This window comes from Dendropsophus ebraccatus, unplaced genomic scaffold, assembly GCF_027789765.1.
Source record: "Dendropsophus ebraccatus isolate aDenEbr1 unplaced genomic scaffold, aDenEbr1.pat pat_scaffold_373_ctg1, whole genome shotgun sequence".
Lineage (NCBI taxonomy): Eukaryota > Metazoa > Chordata > Amphibia > Anura > Hylidae > Dendropsophus > Dendropsophus ebraccatus.
In genome coordinates this window covers 11,079-34,378 of record NW_027210002.1, presented here as the reverse complement: position 1 = coordinate 34,378, position 23,300 = coordinate 11,079, and the positions used below count along the sequence as shown (strand labels likewise).

General features: G+C 42.7%; 1 long non-coding RNA gene across 2 annotated transcripts; it reads left to right on the top strand.

The window, feature by feature from the left end:
* The first annotated feature begins 290 nt into the window (after positions 1 to 290).
* LOC138775906 (uncharacterized) lies at positions 291 to 10,349 on the top strand. 2 transcript variants are annotated; one of them, XR_011360677.1, is made up of 4 exons: positions 291 to 402; positions 811 to 901; positions 7,678 to 7,768; positions 10,085 to 10,349. It is a non-coding gene; the product is annotated as an uncharacterized lncRNA (long non-coding RNA). The 2 variants fall into 2 exon arrangements; XR_011360676.1 differs by lacking the exon at positions 10,085 to 10,349 and having other exon boundaries at positions 292 to 402; positions 7,678 to 7,878.
* The last annotated feature ends 12,951 nt before the right edge of the window (positions 10,350 to 23,300 follow it).

Genomic DNA, 23,300 nt, shown 5'->3' with positions numbered 1-23,300 from the left:
TGTGAGGATACATGTAGGTTAGAACACTGCATGGTTTCCTTGTCTATAATAGATACCATACAAACTGACAGGACCTGAAATTACAGGGCCTATAAGCATATACTAGAAGTAATGGAGATAAATGGTGCCCAATCATAGGCCAGTGTTTACTGCTAGAGCTCTCTAAGCTGCACTGTTATTGGCTGCTAAAGGCAGCCAATCACAGGCCAGCTTTCATTGCTAAAGTGCTATAAGCTGCACTGTGATTTGTTGCTATAGGCAGCCAATCACAGGGCAGCTTTCACTGCTGGAGCACTATAAGCTGCACTGTGGTTGCTAGGCAGTTGTTAGCAACACAGCAAAGCAGCACCGACGTAGAGCAGCTTGAAACAAGATATCATGGAGCCTGAGAGCCAGACTATGGTATGTATACATTTTACCATTAGTAACCACCCATTGTCACTGGGGGCCTGTATCCTGCAGGGGGCGGTAGTCATCATGGTAAAAGTTCTGATAGTTGTATTGGATGTTTCCTACACTGACTGTGATGCGGCTGAGGACACAACTGCTCTGCTGTCATGATGAGAGAACTGGCTGCAGCTTCGCTCTATTAGGGGTCTCTGTAATGACGCCATTCATGTAAGCGGGATGCAGCGGTGCTGAATCAGGTCGGCTCTCCTGCCTCTCCTGCTGGGGTTACACACACCACTAATTTTCTGTGCAGAAACTCTCACATGACTTAGAGATAATATTCCTTGTCCCCACATAATCCCTTTATAATGTGACACTATATTATTATATTGATGTATTTTCTTTCTGATTCATATAAAGGTGGTTGGTGAGGACCCTACTAACCGCTGTCATGTTGTGGAGTGAGAAATAAGAGGTGTCTGGATGCAAGCACAGGACGCAGAACACACAGGTAAGGGAGATCTCCTTTATTTGCTGCATGGATGTCCTGTGTGCAGTGAGAGCCGTTTCCCATTGATCTCAATTAGTTTCAATGGGTGTTGGTTTTCATGGTCAACAGACAAATAATATGGACACTGAGTAGCCTAAACTATATCAGTTCAGTAGTGTAGCGCTATAGTTAGAGATGAGCGAATCTACAGTAGGAACGAAGCCAATCGCTTCATTCCTATCAGGATTCAGCTCATCAGGCTGCGGGCTTTGGAGTCTGCTCCGCTCTGTGCTGCTCCTCCCCGGGTGCTGGGAAAAGATGGATCCAGTCCTGGGAAACTGGGAGAAGTTTCCTAGGACTGGATCCATCTTTTCCCAGCACCTGGGGAGGAGCGGCACAGAGCGGAGCAGACTTCAAGGTCTGCAGCTTCATGAGCAGAATCCTGATAGGAATGAAGCAATTAGCTTCCTTCCTGCTGTAGATTTGCCCATCTCTACCTCTAGCCATTTGGAAGTCATGTGAGCATAATTAACAAATCACAACAAAACTTAATAGCCCTTTTACACAGGCTGATATTGTCTGGAGTGTCGCTAGAAACACTCCTGCAGCGATAATCGACCTGTGTAAAAAGTGACAGCAATCAGCCGAAGACCGATCAATTGCCTGGTTATCAGCTGATCGTCTGTTAAGGACCTGCTTTAGGGTAGCTTTACACCTACTGGATTTGCAGAGGATTTCACGCTGCGAGTTTGCAGCGAAATCCACTGTGAATCCAGGTACAGTGAAGTTGAGGGTGTCACATACCTGCAGCTGAATTTTAATTCTGCTGCTAGTATGTGATCTGGTCCTTTAATCCCCCGCATCCCGCCTCTAGCAGCCCCTGGCCTGCAGCATACATTACCTGCTCAGTGTCATGGCTGCGTGTGAGGGAGCCTAACACACAGCTGCGGCTTCGAGCAGGTAATGTATGCTCCCGGCGGCGGGGTTAAAGGGGCCGCATTCCGTATCCGCAGTGGAATAAAAATTGGAGACAACCGTCTGCAGCTTCGGCTCGACTGTCCCTTTCCTTTGAGTGGCCCATCAATGTTATGGAAACGGGCGGAGGACATTGTCTCCATTAGAAAGGGCTCCCCTGTGATGCTGAGACACTTTGGACTCCACCACTACTAGAAGGCCTAGCGGGATGGTGATTTCCCTGAACCTAGACCCGGAGTGGACTCTGTGCCTTACCACCCCATGGGCTAACTATTTTCCAGTAAGCTTTGGTGATACATGTGTTAACAATGTTGTTAACTTATTGGCCAATGTAAATGTGCTATTTAAACATAAAGACAATTACAAAGTCTTACATTCAACTATATACCTTTCATAGAGCTAAAATACATCACAGAGGTTTATCCCCAATAGTTCTATTTTGCAGTGCACATGTACTCTTGCATTGAACTAGCTTCATTTTATAGAGATAAATTACATCACAGCTGTGTATCCCAATAGTTCAGGGTACATTCTGAGTGGTACAGCTTAGGCTGGGATAACGGATATGTTTTATGAAGAATAACTGATGAAAAACGGATGTCATTTTGTGCAATACGTTTGGATCTGTTTTTACATTGACTTCCATTATAACAAAAAAAAAAAAGTCCCAGGTGCAGCAAGGTGAGGAGGATGTGTTGCGCCTGAATTATTAAGGTTTACACCTGGGGACTTATTTAAGACTTTCCTTTTAAATGACCTCCTCTGTGTATGAAGCATATCCGAATCCATAATGGCAGTTTTTTTATCGTACAATTTTACTTGCTTGTATGCCATAAGGTTTGGTGAATAAACATATATGTGAGGGAGGGTGCTGCCATCTTTCTTTACTCTTTAATTATACCTGTACGCTGTATTATTTTACCTGTAAGCTGGGACATGTAAGCATAACCAAACTACTAATTCAGACACTGTGTTTCCATGTTCCAAGCTTTATATGGATATTTTCCCTATGATAAGCCATCAATTTCGCGTTATTAGTGGTCCAATTCTCACCATGAGGCGGTATACTTAAGGCTGTAGTTTCAGTAGTGGCTGTGCCTGATATTGTAGCTCAGTCCCATTGACCTGAACTGTAATACCAGGCACAGTGGCTACTAAAACTTTAGAGCTGATCTGTGGTCCATGCTAAGGATATTCTAGTCCTGGAATAACCATTTAATTACCATATCACAATTGTACCCTGATTCCCGCTCCGCGGGCCCAAATGTAAGGGTTGTGAAAGGTTACTTCCAAGTGTACTAGTGCCCACGACATTGATCCATGTCCCCATTAGGGCTCACAATGAAATGAAACATGCCATTACAGTAATTTGTGGAACACATACCGTCATGGCCAAAAGTTTTGAGAATCACACAAATATTATATTTTCACATGATCTGCTGCCCTCTGGTTTTTATGTGTATTTGTCAGATGTTTTTATCACATACAGAAATATAATTGCAATCATATTATGAGTAACAAAAGCTTATATTGACAGTTAGAATGAGTTAATGCAGCAAGTCAATATTTGCAGTGTTTACCCTTCTTCTTCAGGACCTCTGCAATTCTCCCTGGCATGCTCTCAATCAACTTCTGGACCAAATCCTGACTGATAGCAGTAAATTCTTGCACAATCAATGCTTGCATTTTGTCAGAATTTGTTGGTTTTTGTTTGTCCACCTGTCTCTTGATGATTGACCACAAGTTCTCAATGGGATTAAGATCTGGGGAGTTTCCAGGCCATGGACCGAAAATCTCTATGTTTTGTTCCCTGAGCCATTTAGTTATCACCTTTTGCTTTATGGCAAGGTGCTCCATCATGCTGGAAAAGGCATTGTTGATTGCCAAACTGCTCTTGCACAATTGGGAGAAGTTGCTCTTGGAGGACATTCTGGTACCATTCTTTATTCATGGCTGTGTTTTTAGGCAAGACTGTGAGAGAGCTGATTCCCTTTGCTGAGAAGCAACCCCACACATGAATGGTTTCAGGATGCTTTACAGTTGGAATGAGACAAGACTGGTGGTAGCGCTCACCTCGTCTTCTACGAATAAGCTGTTTGTCAGATGTCCTAAACAATAGAAAAGGGGATTCATTAGAGAAAATGACTTTACCCCAGTCCTCAGCAGTCCACTCCCTGTACCTTTTGCAGAATATCAGTCTGTCCCTGATGTTTTTTCTGGAGAGAAGTGGCTTCTTTGCTGCCCTCCTTGAGACCTGGCCTTGCTCCAAGAGTCTCCGCCTCACCGTGCGTGCAGATGCACTCACACCTGCCTACTGCCATTCCTGAGCAAGCTTTGCGCTGCTGGTAGCCCGATCCGGCAGCTGAAACAATTTTAAGAGACGGTCCTGGCGCTTGCTGGTCTTTCTTGGGAGCCTTGGAGCCTTTTTAGCAACAATGTAACCTCTCTCCTTGAAGTTCTTGATGATGCAATAGATTGTTGACTGAGGTGCAATCTTTCTAGCTGCCATACTCTTGCTTGTTAGGCCATTTTTGTGCAGCGCAATGATGACTGCATGTGTTTCTTTAGAGATAACCATGATTAACAGAAGAGAAACAATGATGCCAAGCACCAGCCTCCTTTTAAAGTGTCTAGTGGTGTCATTCTTACTTAATCATGACAGATTGATCTCCAGCCCTGTACTCATCAACACCCACACCTGTGTTAATGGAGCAATCACTGAAACGATGTTAGCTGGTCCTTTTAAGGCAGGGCTGCAATGATGTTGAAATGTGTTTTGGGGGATAAAGTTCATTTTCTAGGCAAATATTGACTTTGCAAGTAATTGCTGTTAAGCTGATTATTCTTTATAACATTCTGGAGTCAATGCAAATTGCCATTTTAAAAACTAAAGCAGTAGACTTTGTAAAAATTAATATTTGTATTATTCTCAAAACTTTTGGCCATGACTGTACACTGTAGAGACTTATGGCACCAAATCTTTCCAGTATTAAGAAATTTTACATCAAATAACTCGTATTTGAAAGCATCAGAATACAATATCTTTATTATCTGAAGGTGGATGAGAGAATTATAGTTTGTTATATGGCGCCATCTACTGGTAAGTTTTCACTATGCAGGTTGTTTTATTTTTAATTAGTAAACCATTTATCATCTGTATTTGTATATATAAATCATCAGAAAAATATAATTACCCCATGACTTGTCATGTTCAGTCTCAAACAGTAATGCTATAGTTCCTGTCCTCGCATCCAGTCCTGTTCAGTACAGCTGCACGTGCACCAGTAGTCTGGGGATGGCCTTTGCAGCATCGATCACTGGCGTCGCTAGCCCCTACCTAGATCTCTAGCAAGCAGTCAATGTGGAAACACAACTGCCCTCTATTTTTAGTAAATACACCTATAATACCGCAGGGCCTATACTCAGTGATGAATTAAATGCACCCTGGGTCCCTCAATGCAGAGGAACATTCCCTCACTGTAGTCCCTCCATCAGTATATAGCCCCAAGTGTAGTCCCTCTTTACTAGATGGACCCCAGTCAGTATGAGGCCCCTATTGAAGTCCCCCATCAGTATATAGCCCCAAGTGTAGTCCGCCTGATAGATGGCCCCAGTCAGTAGATGACCCCAGTCCCCCCCCCCCCCCTTTAGTAGATGGCCCCCAGTGTGATCCCCAACCCCACGGGGCCAGTGAAGTGCACAAAAAAAACAAAACCTTGCCTCCCATATGTTCCCCCATCGCCAAGAGTCTCCTGGCTCTGCTCTCCCTTGTTCTCTTCTGGCACAGGTAGCATGTGTTAGGGTCCATTTACACAGAAAGATTATCTGACAGATTATCTGCAAAAGATTTGAAGCCAAAGCCAGGAACGGACTTTGAACAGAGATCAGGTCATAAAGGAAAACCTGAGATTTCTCCCCTTTTCGAATCCATTCCTGGCTTTGGCTTCAAATCTTTGGCAGATAATCTGCCAGATAATCTTTCCTTGTAAATGGACCCTAAGGGCCCTTTTACACAGAAAGATTATCTGACAGATTATCTGCCAAAGATTTGAAGCCAAAACCAGGAACAGACTATAAACAGAGATCAGGTCATACAAGAAAGCCTGAGATTTCGCCTCTTTTCAAATCCATTCCTGGCTTTGGCTTCAAATCTTTGGCAGATAATCTGTCAGATAATCTTTCTGTGTAAAAGGGCCCGCCCGCAGCCCGCCCCCCAGCTCAACCGCAGCCCCCTGCGCCGCCCCGATCGCCACCTCGGCCGCCGCTCCAATCGCCCCCCGGCCGCCGCTCCGGTCGCGCCCCCCCCCCCGCCCCGACGCCGCTCGATCGCCCCCACCGCCCCCGCCAAGAACATACGTTACCTGCTCCGCTCAGCAGGTCTTCCGACATCCCCGGCTCCCCTCTTCAGCGCATTGATTGGCTGAAGAGATGAGCCGGGAATTTCAAATGGCTCCTCTTCAGCCAATCAGTGCTCCTCTTCAGCACTGATTGGCTGAAGGGGAGCCGTTTGAAATTCCCGGCTCATCTCTTCAGCCAATCAATGGGCTGAAGAGGGGAGCCGGGGATGTCGGAAGACCTGCTGCGCAGAGCAGGTAACGTATGTTCTTTGCGGTGGGGGCGATCGGAGCAGCGGCGGCGATCGGAGCAGCGGCGGGTGGGGGTGGCGATCGGGGCGGAGGGGGTGGCGATCGGGGCGGCGGGGGTGGTGATCGGAGCAGCGGCAGGGGTGGCTATCAGAGCGGCGGTGGGGGTGGCGATCGAGCAGGGGGCTGGGGATGAGCGGGGGGCCGGGCTGCCAGCAGGGGGCCGGGCGGCGGGCAGGGCTGCGGGCGGCGAGCGGCCGGACTATCGCGCGACGACTGTTTACACGGAACGATCGGCGTGTCAGTGACCAGTGTCCGCAATAGATACTGCCTGTGCTGGAGGACAGAAGAGGACAGTATGCTGGGAGAGCTGCAGTGACAGGGGACTGTCTTAGAAGTGAATTTTACTTATTTTTTTCCATCCCTTAATGTGGGTGGTTTGGACAGTTGTGGGCCCCCAGGAGGCCGCTCAAACCACCCACATTATAATTTGCCACTGGATGCCTCACATACAGTATTTTGTGTCTTTTGTGCTCTCACACCAATAATGCCCCTTTGTGCTTTATACACAGAAGCTATGCATCTCTTTCACCTATCTAACCTGCTCACTTTAAGGTTATGTTCACATATAGTATTTCCATCAGGCTTTTGGTCAGATTTTTTTTTTTTTTTTTTAAACAAAGCCAGGAGTGGGTTGAAAACACAGAAACTAGGCAATCTTACCATTATAATTTTGCTCTGTCAGTTCCTCTCCTGGTTTCGGTTGAAAAAAGACTGGCAGAAATATTATATGTGAACAAAGCCTAAAGTTCCCCGCTTTTTGTGGGCGATATCTTTTTGCTGACAGGGACTACAGCACTGGTGTCCCTACAGAGTGAGGATGTAGGTTAGAACACACATACATACATTTTACCATTAGTAACGACCCATTGTCACTGGGGTCCTGTATCTTGCAGGGGGCGGTAGTCATCATGGTAAAAGTTCTGATAGTTGTTTTGGATGTTTCCTACACTGACTGAAGCGGCTGAGGACACAACTGCTCTGCTGTCATGATGAGAGAACTGGCTGCAGCTTCGCTCTATTAGGGATCTCTGTAATGACGCCATTACAGACCATTACACACGCCACTAATTTTCTCGCACATGACCTAGAGAAAACATTCATTGTCCCCACATAATCCCTTTATAATACGACACTATATTATTATATTGATGTATTTTCTCTCTGATCCATATAAAGGTTGTTGGTGAGGACCCTACTGACCACTGTCATGTTGTGAAGTGAGAAATAAGAGGTGTCTGGATGCAAGCACAGGACGCAGAACACACAGGTAAGGTAGATCTCCTTTATTTGCTGTATGGATGCAATGTGTACACAGCGAGAGCCGTTTCCCATTGTTGCTTATAGGATTCAGCTCATCAGGCTGTGGGCTTTTAAGTCTGGTCTGCTCTGTGCCGCTCCTCCCGGGGTGCTGGGAAAAGATGGATCCAATCCTGAGAAACTGGGAGAAGTTCCCCAGGACTGGATCCATCTTTTCCCAGCACCTGGGGAGGAGCGGCACAGAGTGTCGCAGACTTTAAAGCCTGCAGCCTGATGAGCTGAATCCTGATAGGAATGAAGCGATTACCTTAGTTCCTACTGTAGATTTGCCCATCTCTACCTCTAGCCATTTGGAAGTCTTGTGAGCATACTTAAAGGGGTTATCCAGTGCTACAAAAACATGGCCACTTTTCCTCCACTCTTGTCTCCAGATTGGGTGGGGTTTGAAACTCAGTTCCATTGAAGTAAATTGAGCTTAATTGCAAACCACACCTGACCTGGAGACAAGGGTAGGGGGAAAGTGGTCATGTTTTTGTAGTGCTGGATAACCCTTTTAACCAATCATGACAAAATTTAATGGCCTTTTACACGGGCTGATATTGGCTGGGGTGTCGCTAGAAACGCTCCTGCGGCAATAATTGGCCCGTGTAAAAGTAACAGCAATCAGCCGAAGACTGATTGCCTGGTTATCAGCTGATCATCTGTTTAGAATCTGCTTTAAATATTTCTTTATCGGCTGCACATCTCCCTGTGTAAACAGGGATTTATACAGCCAATAATGGTAAAGGGAAACTGACAGAACAGATATGTATATATCCAATCTGTCCAGATCACAGGCAGCAGTCTGGCTTCTTCAGTTCTCCAGCCACCAGCTGTATCTTCAGGCTGCTATCGCCTCCTCTGCGATGATTGACAACTGGAGGAGGCAGGTGCTGAAGATACAGCCGGTGGCCAGAGGACTGGAGAAGACAGATACCGGATCATAAACAGCCTGGTAAGTATACACTGCTTGTGATCTGGAAACTGACAGCCCAGATATATACATATATGTGCTGTAAGTTTCCCAGGCTGCACGAACGATATAGTCATCGTTCATGCAGCCCAGATGGTTGATTTCTCGTGCCATGTTGAGGCACAGCAAACGAGTGCCAATCTCACTGATCGGCATTCGTTTGCTAACCCTGCGGGTTAGAAATCTCTTATATGTGGAATAACTTTGATAAAGGTGATTACATATGTAGATTGGTGTTAAATATTTGAACAATGTTGTTAACCTATTGTAAAAAGTAAATGTGCTACGCAAAGATAAAGACAATATAGGATGAGTTATAATTATAAATACAGGATGCAGACAACCGTCTGTAGTTTCGACTCGACTGCCCTTTTCCTTTGATTGGCCCCTCAATGTTATGGAAACGGGCGGAGGACATTGTCTCCATTAGAAAGGGCTCCCCTGTGATGCTGAGACAGTTTGGACTCTGCCACGACTTGAAGGCCTAGCGGGATGGTGATTTCCCTGAACCTAGACCCGGAGTGGACTCTGTGCCTTAGCACCCCATGGGCTAACTGTATTTTCCCGTAGGCTTTCCTGATACATGTGTTCTCAATGTGGTTAACTTATTGGCCAATGTAAATGTTCTATTGAAACATAACGAATGCAGAGCATGGGTTTTAGATACAAATACAGGAAGACATCAATGATAGATATCAAGGAAAAATTCCTTAAAACCTTCAATACTGTTAGAAATTTCCAGAGTGGCCTGAATATTCCTCTTATCATTAGAGAAGGATCTGTTTGGATTGGTTACTAGGAGATCTCCCATATATCTGAGTTTGCTGTCTGCTATCGGGGTGAATAACAGATCAATATTTCAATTGCATCTACAGTTTTCTATCTGTCATGGAGGTTAATAAAGGATAACTACATGCATTTTACCTACTGTAGTTCTAATGGTTTGTATGAGTATAATAAAATGAAGGTTCACAAAGGGGTACATAGAGGAAAAAATGGTAAAAAGAAAGTAGGGAAGGGGGATAATGAGATTACATTTGGACAAAGCAATTAATTGTAATTTAGTTCTGTTAATGAGTTTTCATAATATAACTAATCATTTAATTGATGTCCAGTTGTCCATGAGTGCAGTAATGCAATGAAACGTCACCATGTGTGAACATATCCTAAATTACCCCTGTGCATTTTAGATAATTACGAGAGAACTTTGAGTTTATGACCTCAAAACTTTGTGAAGTCCTTGCCTATCATTACTGCATACATTAAGTTGTCTCCAATTTGTTGTCTCTTTACATTATGGGAACAACCACGTAGCAATCCCCCCTCAATAGGACAACATGCAAACCGTTCACCCTCGCCAATGTCACAATAAAGGCAAACCAGAAGGGTTCTGGAAGTGGAAGACAAAGTCTGATCTTTCTGTCTAGCTTTTCTTTTTGATGTTCTGTCTGATCTGAGAGTAACTTGTTCCTGTATACCCTGTATCAACTCATTTGACTTGAATTCCTAGTGCATACCAATATAGGGGGCAGCCAGTGGACGCCATTACTATCGCCAGTACACAGGATGCTCTTGGGTTATTTATGTATATCACCATGCAGTACTTTTTAGTTATCTATTGAGCATTCTCCTGTTATATCCTATATTTGTATATGTACCGTTATGCTGCTATGTATTTCGCACTTTATATTTATTGGTATTTTCAGCAGTAGTCCACAGAGAGCAGCCTCCTTACTCTTGCTGTTTGTATCATTATTTCCAGTCATGGATCATTGTATATTCATTTTCAGTGTATGTTTTTAATCAATAAAACATATATGATGTTATTTTGTAAAAATTTTGAGGTTCAGCATTTTTTCTTTTTGGTGGCGTTTGAATTCGTTGTAACCTAACTACTGATGGGGCCATAGGTCACCTTCATTATTAATTCTCAAATACCCCACTCCTAATCCACCTCAATAATCCTATATACATTGAAGCATATATGACTTAGCAATGTTGACATATGAAATGTTACACTTCCTTAACTGTCCAGTAGCTTCAAAAAATGGCCAAGTGAGAACCAGGGGATACTTCTTTATTCTCAAATCAAATTTTTAACCAGTTTAGATTGTAGGCCTTTTTGCCTCTGCTGTTTGCCATTTCGATTGTGTGACCTGCAATGAATCCGCCTACCCTGATCCTCTGCTTATCTGACTACAATACCCCTCCCATCCCTGATACTGCATTCACTCCTCCTGCTGACAGTCCGGCTTGCTGTCTAGGCATATGTAGCCTGTTCCCCGGAGCCTTGCACCGACTCCTTCTGGTCCTTGGGGGCCAGTTGCTGCTCACACCGGGACCACACTTGTGGAGCGACCTGGTGTCCTCTAGCCGCAGAAGTCCAGCTTCCGCATCCTGGAGCAGGATAAAGGGTGAAGACCTAGAGGGCACTTAGACTCCGCTCCCTGGTGTGGCCCAAAGCCAAACCGGTTGAGTAGCACAGCGAGTCCACACTCGCTGTCCATTACACTATCACTATACACTATATTTTTTTGGTCCTGATAATTCTACAATATTTGCAGAAACTTTATTGTCAGGACAGAGCTATCTACACCCCCACTGGCACATGTGACACTAGACCTGTTCATGATCCTTTGTCTTAGGCAGCTCATTCTTCTCCTCTACAGAATCTACCCTGCTGCTCGATATGTCTATGGCTAGCCTTACAGAGTACCAAATAGCTGTTGGTGAAGTTACCATTTTCAAAATGCTTGAGAGTCCCAGCTTTGTGATTAGGTATGGGCTAATGACCTCATTGTCTCCTCCTATGCTTGAAACTCATTCATTCCTCTGGTCAGCAAGATAGTCGTCCTTTGCTGTAAGGGCTTGTCCCTCACTTGCTTCATTCTGCAATTAGATGGATTTGACTATGAGCACTGACTATGAGAGTGTGTATTTAAATGCATATATAGTCCACACAATGTACTGTTAATTTTTGCTACTGGTGCTGCTTCCACTGCGATCCGAAAGTAGATTCAAGGCCCTGTGGGACAAACAGATTGCTGCTGTTTTTACTGTCCTCTAAAATTTGCTATCCTCTAACTTTAAAGGTCACTGAGACTCCCGCTCCTAGGATCTGTAATGATGTGCCATATATGCACTATTACCACATCCAACAAATATTCACTCCTGCATAAAAGCATTCTCTACTAATTTTCTGCACCATAGGTCTTCATAGTTTCTTCTTGTAATTACCTTGTAGATGCCATAGCTGATACACAAAACAGCTTATGAATTAACATTATTTTAGAAAAAAAAAAGAAAATACAGGATGGAAACAACCGTCTGCAGCTTCGGCTCGACTGTCCCTTTCCTTTGAGTGGCCCCTCAATGTTATGGAAACGGGCGGAGGACATTGTCTCCATTACAAAGGGCTCCCCTGTGATGCTGAGACAGTTTGGACTCTGCCACGACTTGAAGGCCTAGCGGGATGGTGATTTCCCTGAACCTAGACCCGGAGTGGACTCTGTGCCTTAGCACCCCATGGGCTAACTGTATTTTCCCGTAGGCTTTCCTGATACATGTGTTCTCAATGTGGTTAACTTATTGGCCAATGTAAATGTTCTATTGAAACATAACGAATGCAGAGCATGGGTTTTAGATACAAATACAGGAAGACATCAATGATAGATATCAAGGAAAAATTCCTTAAAACCTTCAATACTGTTAGAAATTTCCAGAGTGGCCTGAATATTCCTCTTATCATTAGAGAAGGATCTGTTTGGATTGGTTACTAGGAGATCTCCCATATATCTGAGTTTGCTGTCTGCTATCGGGGTGAATAACAGATCAATATTTCAATTGCATCTACAGTTTTCTATCTGTCATAGAGGTTAATAAAGGATAACTACATGCATTTTACCTACTGTAGTTCTAATGGTTTGTATGAGTATAATAAAATGAAGGTTCACAAAGGGGTACATAGAGGAAAAAATGGTAAAAAGAAAGTAGGGAAGGGGGATAATGAGATTACATTTGGACAAAGCAATTAATTGTAATTTAGTTCTGTTAATGAGTTTTCATAATATAACTAATCATTTAATTGATGTCCAGTTGTCCATGAGTGCAGTAATGCAATGAAACGTCACCATGTGTGAACATATCCTAAATTACCCCTGTGCATTTTAGATAATTACGAGAGAACTTTGAGTTTATGACCTCAAAACTTTGTGAAGTCCTTGCCTATCATTACTGCATACATTAAGTTGTCTCCAATTTGTTGTCTCTTTACATTATGGGAACAACCACGTAGCAATCCCCCCTCAATAGGACAACATGCAAACCGTTCACCCTCGCCAATGTCACAATAAAGGCAAACCAGAAGGGTTCTGGAAGTGGAAGACAAAGTCTGATCTTTCTGTCTAGCTTTTCTTTTTGATGTTCTGTCTGATCTGAGAGTAACTTGTTCCTGTATACCCTGTATCAACTCATTTGACTTGAATTCCTAGTGCATACCAATATAGGGGGCAGCCAGTGGACGCCATTACTATCGCCAGTACACAGGATGCTCTTGGGTTATTTATGTATATCACCATGCAGTACTTTTTAGTTATCTATTGAGCATTCTCCTGTTATATCCTATATTTGTATATGTACCGTTATGCTGCTATGTATTTCGCACTTTATATTTATTGGTATTTTCAGCAGTAGTCCACAGAGAGCAGCCTCCTTACTCTTGCTGTTTGTATCATTATTTCCAGTCATGGATCATTGTATATTCATTTTCAGTGTATGTTTTTAATCAATAAAACATATATGATGTTATTTTGTAAAAATTTTGAGGTTCAGCATTTTTTCTTTTTGGTGGCGTTTGAATTCGTTGTAACCTAACTACTGATGGGGCCATAGGTCACCTTCATTATTAATTCTCAAATACCCCACTCCTAATCCACCTCAATAATCCTATATACATTGAAGCATATATGACTTAGCAATGTTGACATATGAAATGTTACACTTCCTTAACTGTCCAGTAGCTTCAAAAAATGGCCAAGTGAGAACCAGGGGATACTTCTTTATTCTCAAATCAAATTTTTAACCAGTTTAGATTGTAGGCCTTTTTGCCTCTGCTGTTTGCCATTTCGATTGTGTGACCTGCAATGAATCCGCCTACCCTGATCCTCTGCTTATCTGACTACAATACCCCTCCCATCCCTGATACTGCATTCACTCCTCCTGCTGACAGTCCGGCTTGCTGTCTAGGCATATGTAGCCTGTTCCCCGGAGCCTTGCACCGACTCCTTCTGGTCCTTGGGGGCCAGTTGCTGCTCACACCGGGACCACACTTGTGGAGCGACCTGGTGTCCTCTAGCCGCAGAAGTCCAGCTTCCGCATCCTGGAGCAGGATAAAGGGTGAAGACCTAGAGGGCACTTAGACTCCGCTCCCTGGTGTGGCCCAAAGCCAAACCGGTTGAGTAGCACAGCGAGTCCACACTCGCTGTCCATTACACTATCACTATACACTATATTTTTTTGGTCCTGATAATTCTACAATATTTGCAGAAACTTTATTGTCAGGACAGAGCTATCTACACCCCCACTGGCACATGTGACACTAGACCTGTTCATGATCCTTTGTCTTAGGCAGCTCATTCTTCTCCTCTACAGAATCTACCCTGCTGCTCGATATGTCTATGGCTAGCCTTACAGAGTACCAAATAGCTGTTGGTGAAGTTACCATTTTCAAAATGCTTGAGAGTCCCAGCTTTGTGATTAGGTATGGGCTAATGACCTCATTGTCTCCTCCTATGCTTGAAACTCATTCATTCCTCTGGTCAGCAAGATAGTCGTCCTTTGCTGTAAGGGCTTGTCCCTCACTTGCTTCATTCTGCAATTAGATGGATTTGACTATGAGCACTGACTATGAGAGTGTGTATTTAAATGCATATATAGTCCACACAATGTACTGTTAATTTTTGCTACTGGTGCTGCTTCCACTGCGATCCGAAAGTAGATTCAAGGCCCTGTGGGACAAACAGATTGCTGCTGTTTTTACTGTCCTCTAAAATTTGCTATCCTCTAACTTTAAAGGTCACTGAGACTCCCGCTCCTAGGATCTGTAATGATGTGCCATATATGCACTATTACCACATCCAACAAATATTCACTCCTGCATAAAAGCATTCTCTACTAATTTTCTGCACCATAGGTCTTCATAGTTTCTTCTTGTAATTACCTTGTAGATGCCATAGCTGATACACAAAACAGCTTATGAATTAACATTATTTTAGAAAAAAAAAAGAAAATACAGGATGGAAACAACCGTCTGCAGCTTCGGCTCGACTGTCCCTTTCCTTTGAGTGGCCCCTCAATGTTATGGAAACGGGCGGAGGACATTGTCTCCATTAGAAAGGGCTCCCCTGTGATGCTGAGACAGTTTGGACTCTGCCACGACTTGAAGGCCTAGCGGGATGGTGATTTCCCTGAACCTAGACCCGGAGTGGACTCTGTGCCTTAGCACCCCATGGGCTAACTGTATTTTCCCGTAGGCTTTCCTGATACATGTGTTCTCAATGTGGTTAACTTATTGGCCAATGTAAATGTTCTATTGAAACATAACGAATGCAGAGCATGGGTTTTAGATACAAATACAGGAAGACATCAATGATAGATATCAAGGAAAAATTCCTTAAAACCTTCAATACTGTTAGAAATTTCCAGAGTGGCCTGAATATTCCTCTTATCATTAGAGAAGGATCTGTTTGGATTGGTTACTAGGAGATCTCCCATATATCTGAGTTTGCTGTCTGCTATCGGGGTGAATAACAGATCAATATTTCAATTGCATCTACAGTTTTCTATCTGTCATAGAGGTTAATAAAGGATAACTACATGCATTTTACCTACTGTAGTTCTAATGGTTTGTATGAGTATAATAAAATGAAGGTTCACAAAGGGGTACATAGAGGAAAAAATGGTAAAAAGAAAGTAGGGAAGGGGGATAATGAGATTACATTTGGACAAAGCAATTAATTGTAATTTAGTTCTGTTAATGAGTTTTCATAATATAACTAATCATTTAATTGATGTCCAGTTGTCCATGAGTGCAGTAATGCAATGAAACGTCACCATGTGTGAACATATCCTAAATTACCCCTGTGCATTTTAGATAATTACGAGAGAACTTTGAGTTTATGACCTCAAAACTTTGTGAAGTCCTTGCCTATCATTACTGCATACATTAAGTTGTCTCCAATTTGTTGTCTCTTTACATTATGGGAACAACCACGTAGCAATCCCCCCTCAATAGGACAACATGCAAACCGTTCACCCTCGCCAATGTCACAATAAAGGCAAACCAGAAGGGTTCTGGAAGTGGAAGACAAAGTCTGATCTTTCTGTCTAGCTTTTCTTTTTGATGTTCTGTCTGATCTGAGAGTAACTTGTTCCTGTATACCCTGTATCAACTCATTTGACTTGAATTCCTAGTGCATACCAATATAGGGGGCAGCCAGTGGACGCCATTACTATCGCCAGTACACAGGATGCTCTTGGGTTATTTATGTATATCACCATGCAGTACTTTTTAGTTATCTATTGAGCATTCTCCTGTTATATCCTATATTTGTATATGTACCGTTATGCTGCTATGTATTTCGCACTTTATATTTATTGGTATTTTCAGCAGTAGTCCACAGAGAGCAGCCTCCTTACTCTTGCTGTTTGTATCATTATTTCCAGTCATGGATCATTGTATATTCATTTTCAGTGTATGTTTTTAATCAATAAAACATATATGATGTTATTTTGTAAAAATTTTGAGGTTCAGCATTTTTTCTTTTTGGTGGCGTTTGAATTCGTTGTAACCTAACTACTGATGGGGCCATAGGTCACCTTCATTATTAATTCTCAAATACCCCACTCCTAATCCACCTCAATAATCCTATATACATTGAAGCATATATGACTTAGCAATGTTGACATATGAAATGTTACACTTCCTTAACTGTCCAGTAGCTTCAAAAAAATGGCCAAGTGAGAACCAGGGGATACTTCTTTATTCTCAAATCAAATTTTTAACCAGTTTAGATTGTAGGCCTTTTTGCCTCTGCTGTTTGCCATTTCGATTGTGTGACCTGCAATGAATCCGCCTACCCTGATCCTCTGCTTATCTGACTACAATACCCCTCCCATCCCTGATACTGCATTCACTCCTCCTGCTGACAGTCCGGCTTGCTGTCTAGGCATATGTAGCCTGTTCCCCGGAGCCTTGCACCGACTCCTTCTGGTCCTTGGGGGCCAGTTGCTGCTCACACCGGGACCACACTTGTGGAGCGACCTGGTGTCCTCTAGCCGCAGAAGTCCAGCTTCCGCATCCTGGAGCAGGATAAAGGGTGAAGACCTAGAGGGCACTTAGACTCCGCTCCCTGGTGTGGCCCAAAGCCAAACCGGTTGAGTAGCACAGCGAGTCCACACTCGCTGTCCATTACACTATCACTATACACTATATTTTTTTGGTCCTGATAATTCTACAATATTTGCAGAAACTTTATTGTCAGGACAGAGCTATCTACACCCCCACTGGCACATGTGACACTAGACCTGTTCATGATCCTTTGTCTTAGGCAGCTCATTCTTCTCCTCTACAGAATCTACCCTGCTGCTCGATATGTCTATGGCTAGCCTTACAGAGTACCAAATAGCTGTTGGTGAAGTTACCATTTTCAAAATGCTTGAGAGTCCCAGCTTTGTGATTAGGTATGGGCTAATGACCTCATTGTCTCCTCCTATGCTTGAAACTCATTCATTCCTCTGGTCAGCAAGATAGTCGTCCTTTGCTGTAAGGGCTTGTCCCTCACTTGCTTCATTCTGCAATTAGATGGATTTGACTATGAGCACTGACTATGAGAGTGTGTATTTAAATGCATATATAGTCCACACAATGTACTGTTAATTTTTGCTACTGGTGCTGCTTCCACTGCGATCCGAAAGTAGATTCAAGGCCCTGTGGGACAAACAGATTGCTGCTGTTTTTACTGTCCTCTAAAATTTGCTATCCTCTAACTTTAAAGGTCACTGAGACTCCCGCTCCTAGGATCTGTAATGATGTGCCATATATGCACTATTACCACATCCAACAAATATTCACTCCTGCATATAAAGCATTCTCTACTAATTTTCTGCACCATAGGTCTTCATAGTTTCTTCTTGTAATTACCTTGTAGATGCCATAGCTGATACACAAAACAGCTTATGAATTAACATTATTTTAGAAAAAAAAAAGAAAATACAGGATGGAAACAACCGTCTGCAGCTTCGGCTCGACTGTCCCTTTCCTTTGAGTGGCCCCTCAATGTTATGGAAACGGGCGGAGGACATTGTCTCCATTAGAAAGGGCTCCCCTGTGATGCTGAGACAGTTTGGACTCTGCCACGACTTGAAGGCCTAGCGGGATGGTGATTTCCCTGAACCTAGACCCGGAGTGGACTCTGTGCCTTAGCACCCCATGGGCTAACTGTATTTTCCCGTAGGCTTTCCTGATACATGTGTTCTCAATGTGGTTAACTTATTGGCCAATGTAAATGTTCTATTGAAACATAACGAATGCAGAGCATGGGTTTTAGATACAAATACAGGAAGACATCAATGATAGATATCAAGGAAAAATTCCTTAAAACCTTCAATACTGTTAGAAATTTCCAGAGTGGCCTGAATATTCCTCTTATCATTAGAGAAGGATCTGTTTGGATTGGTTACTAGGAGATCTCCCATATATCTGAGTTTGCTGTCTGCTATCGGGGTGAATAACAGATCAATATTTCAATTGCATCTACAGTTTTCTATCTGTCATAGAGGTTAATAAAGGATAACTACATGCATTTTACCTACTGTAGTTCTAATGGTTTGTATGAGTATAATAAAATGAAGGTTCACAAAGGGGTACATAGAGGAAAAAATGGTAAAAAGAAAGTAGGGAAGGGGGATAATGAGATTACATTTGGACAAAGCAATTAATTGTAATTTAGTTCTGTTAATGAGTTTTCATAATATAACTAATCATTTAATTGATGTCCAGTTGTCCATGAGTGCAGTAATGCAATGAAACGTCACCATGTGTGAACATATCCTAAATTACCCCTGTGCATTTTAGATAATTACGAGAGAACTTTGAGTTTATGACCTCAAAACTTTGTGAAGTCCTTGCCTATCATTACTGCATACATTAAGTTGTCTCCAATTTGTTGTCTCTTTACATTATGGGAACAACCACGTAGCAATCCCCCCTCAATAGGACAACATGCAAACCGTTCACCCTCGCCAATGTCACAATAAAGGCAAACCAGAAGGGTTCTGGAAGTGGAAGACAAAGTCTGATCTTTCTGTCTAGCTTTTCTTTTTGATGTTCTGTCTGATCTGAGAGTAACTTGTTCCTGTATACCCTGTATCAACTCATTTGACTTGAATTCCTAGTGCATACCAATATAGGGGGCAGCCAGTGGACGCCATTACTATCGCCAGTACACAGGATGCTCTTGGGTTATTTATGTATATCACCATGCAGTACTTTTTAGTTATCTATTGAGCATTCTCCTGTTATATCCTATATTTGTATATGTACCGTTATGCTGCTATGTATTTTGCACTTTATATTTATTGGTATTTTCAGCAGTAGTCCACAGAGAGCAGCCTCCTTACTCTTGCTGTTTGTATCATTATTTCCAGTCATGGATCATTGTATATTCATTTTCAGTGTATGTTTTTAATCAATAAAACATATATGATGTTATTTTGTAAAAATTTTGAGGTTCAGCATTTTTTCTTTTTGGTGGCGTTTGAATTCGTTGTAACCTAACTACTGATGGGGCCATAGGTCACCTTCATTATTAATTCTCAAATACCCCACTCCTAATCCACCTCAATAATCCTATATACATTGAAGCATATATGACTTAGCAATGTTGACATATGAAATGTTACACTTCCTTAACTGTCCAGTAGCTTCAAAAAATGGCCCAGTGAGAACCAGGGGATACTTCTTTATTCTCAAATCAAATTTTTAACCAGTTTAGATTGTAGGCCTTTTTGCCTCTGCTGTTTGCCATTTCGATTGTGTGACCTGCAATGAATCCGCCTACCCTGATCCTCTGCTTATCTGACTACAATACCCCTCCCATCCCTGATACTGCATTCACTCCTCCTGCTGACAGTCCGGCTTGCTGTCTAGGCATATGTAGCCTGTTCCCCGGAGCCTTGCACCGACTCCTTCTGGTCCTTGGAGGCCAGTTGCTGCTCACACCGGGACCACACTTGTGGAGCGACCTGGTGTCCTCTAGCCGCAGAAGTCCAGCTTCCGCATCCTGGAGCAGGATAAAGGGTGAAGACCTAGAGGGCACTTAGACTCCGCTCCCTGGTGTGGCCCAAAGCCAAACCGGTTGAGTAGCACAGCGAGTCCACACTCGCTGTCCATTACACTATCACTATACACTATATTTTTTTGGTCCTGATAATTCTACAATATTTGCAGAAACTTTATTGTCAGGACAGAGCTATCTACACCCCCACTGGCACATGTGACACTAGACCTGTTCATGATCCTTTGTCTTAGGCAGCTCATTCTTCTCCTCTACAGAATCTACCCTGCTGCTCGATATGTCTATGGCTAGCCTTACAGAGTACCAAATAGCTGTTGGTGAAGTTACCATTTTCAAAATGCTTGAGAGTCCCAGCTTTGTGATTAGGTATGGGCTAATGACCTCATTGTCTCCTCCTATGCTTGAAACTCATTCATTCCTCTGGTCAGCAAGATAGTCGTCCTTTGCTGTAAGGGCTTGTCCCTCACTTGCTTCATTCTGCAATTAGATGGATTTGACTATGAGCACTGACTATGAGAGTGTGTATTTAAATGCATATATAGTCCACACAATGTACTGTTAATTTTTGCTACTGGTGCTGCTTCCACTGCGATCCGAAAGTAGATTCAAGGCCCTGTGGGACAAACAGATTGCTGCTGTTTTTACTGTCCTCTAAAATTTGCTATCCTCTAACTTTAAAGGTCACTGAGACTCCCGCTCCTAGGATCTGTAATGATGTGCCATATATGCACTATTACCACATCCAACAAATATTCACTCCTGCATAAAAGCATTCTCTACTAATTTTCTGCACCATAGGTCTTCATAGTTTCTTCTTGTAATTACCTTGTAGATGCCATAGCTGATACACAAAACAGCTTATGAATTAACATTATTTTAGAAAAAAAAAAAGAAAATACAGGATGGAAACAACCGTCTGCAGCTTCGGCTCGACTGTCCCTTTCCTTTGAGTGGCCCCTCAATGTTATGGAAACGGGCGGAGGACATTGTCTCCATTAGAAAGGGCTCCCCTGTGATGCTGAGACAGTTTGGACTCTGCCACGACTTGAAGGCCTAGCGGGATGGTGATTTCCCTGAACCTAGACCCGGAGTGGACTCTGTGCCTTAGCACCCCATGGGCTAACTGTATTTTCCCGTAGGCTTTCCTGATACATGTGTTCTCAATGTGGTTAACTTATTGGCCAATGTAAATGTTCTATTGAAACATAACGAATGCAGAGCATGGGTTTTAGATACAAATACAGGAAGACATCAATGATAGATATCAAGGAAAAATTCCTTAAAACCTTCAATACTGTTAGAAATTTCCAGAGTGGCCTGAATATTCCTCTTATCATTAGAGAAGGATCTGTTTGGATTGGTTACTAGGAGATCTCCCATATATCTGAGTTTGCTGTCTGCTATCGGGGTGAATAACAGATCAATATTTCAATTGCATCTACAGTTTTCTATCTGTCATAGAGGTTAATAAAGGATAACTACATGCATTTTACCTACTGTAGTTCTAATGGTTTGTATGAGTATAATAAAATGAAGGTTCACAAAGGGGTACATAGAGGAAAAAATGGTAAAAAGAAAGTAGGGAAGGGGGATAATGAGATTACATTTGGACAAAGCAATTAATTGTAATTTAGTTCTGTTAATGAGTTTTCATAATATAACTAATCATTTAATTGATGTCCAGTTGTCCATGAGTGCAGTAATGCAATGAAACGTCACCATGTGTGAACATATCCTAAATTACCCCTGTGCATTTTAGATAATTACGAGAGAACTTTGAGTTTATGACCTCAAAACTTTGTGAAGTCCTTGCCTATCATTACTGCATACATTAAGTTGTCTCCAATTTGTTGTCTCTTTACATTATGGGAACAACCACGTAGCAATCCCCCCTCAATAGGACAACATGCAAACCGTTCACCCTCGCCAATGTCACAATAAAGGCAAACCAGAAGGGTTCTGGAAGTGGAAGACAAAGTCTGATCTTTCTGTCTAGCTTTTCTTTTTGATGTTCTGTCTGATCTGAGAGTAACTTGTTCCTGTATACCCTGTATCAACTCATTTGACTTGAATTCCTAGTGCATACCAATATAGGGGGCAGCCAGTGGACGCCATTACTATCGCCAGTACACAGGATGCTCTTGGGTTATTTATGTATATCACCATGCAGTACTTTTTAGTTATCTATTGAGCATTCTCCTGTTATATCCTATATTTGTATATGTACCGTTATGCTGCTATGTATTTCGCACTTTATATTTATTGGTATTTTCAGCAGTAGTCCACAGAGAGCAGCCTCCTTACTCTTGCTGTTTGTATCATTATTTCCAGTCATGGATCATTGTATATTCATTTTCAGTGTATGTTTTTAATCAATAAAACATATATGATGTTATTTTGTAAAAATTTTGAGGTTCAGCATTTTTTCTTTTTGGTGGCGTTTGAATTCGTTGTAACCTAACTACTGATGGGGCCATAGGTCACCTTCATTATTAATTCTCAAATACCCCACTCCTAATCCACCTCAATAATCCTATATACATTGAAGCATATATGACTTAGCAATGTTGACATATGAAATGTTACACTTCCTTAACTGTCCAGTAGCTTCAAAAAATGGCCAAGTGAGAACCAGGGGATACTTCTTTATTCTCAAATCAAATTTTTAACCAGTTTAGATTGTAGGCCTTTTTGCCTCTGCTGTTTGCCATTTCGATTGTGTGACCTGCAATGAATCCGCCTACCCTGATCCTCTGCTTATCTGACTACAATACCCCTCCCATCCCTGATACTGCATTCACTCCTCCTGCTGACAGTCCGGCTTGCTGTCTAGGCATATGTAGCCTGTTCCCCGGAGCCTTGCACCGACTCCTTCTGGTCCTTGGGGGCCAGTTGCTGCTCACACCGGGACCACACTTGTGGAGCGACCTGGTGTCCTCTAGCCGCAGAAGTCCAGCTTCCGCATCCTGGAGCAGGATAAAGGGTGAAGACCTAGAGGGCACTTAGACTCCGCTCCCTGGTGTGGCCCAAAGCCAAACCGGTTGAGTAGCACAGCGAGTCCACACTCGCTGTCCATTACACTATCACTATACACTATATTTTTTGGTCCTGATAATTCTACAATATTTGCAGAAACTTTATTGTCAGGACAGAGCTATCTACACCCCCACTGGCAC